This window comes from Myotis davidii, unplaced genomic scaffold, assembly GCF_000327345.1.
Source record: "Myotis davidii unplaced genomic scaffold, ASM32734v1 scaffold448, whole genome shotgun sequence".
NCBI lineage: Eukaryota > Metazoa > Chordata > Mammalia > Chiroptera > Vespertilionidae > Myotis > Myotis davidii.
The window spans coordinates 3,361,924-3,362,420 of NW_006383009.1; positions in this window are offsets into that span (position 1 = coordinate 3,361,924).

Sequence of the window (497 nt, forward strand, 5' to 3'; positions counted from 1 at the left end):
AAAGAAGCAGTTAGGAATCTTGAATGGTGGGGTACTATGCCACTCCACTTTTAAATGGGCTTATCTCTTGACTCAGCAATTTTGTTACACCAGAGGGAGCCAGGTAGTTATCCACGTACTCCAAGGTGTGCACAGCCTCCCCTCCCTCACTCTGGCCTGTCCCATGTGTAGGCAAACCTGGGGGTCCAGGAGCCCAAGGGAGCTCTATTGCTCATCCCACCTCCAACCACCCCACAGGTGGTCTCAGTGAGATCTTATTATTACTAGAGGCCCGGTGCACAAAAATTTGTGCACTCGGGGGGGAAGTGGGGGTCCCTCAGCCCGGCCTGTACCCTTTTGCAGTCTGGGACCCCTCGGGAGATAACGCCCTGTTGGCTTAGGCGTGCTCCCGGGTGGCAGAGGGCAGGCCCAATCCCTAGGTGCAGCCCCTGGTCAGGCTCAGAGCAGGGCCGATTGGGGAATTGGGGCGCTGCCCCCTGTCATGCACAGAGCAGGGA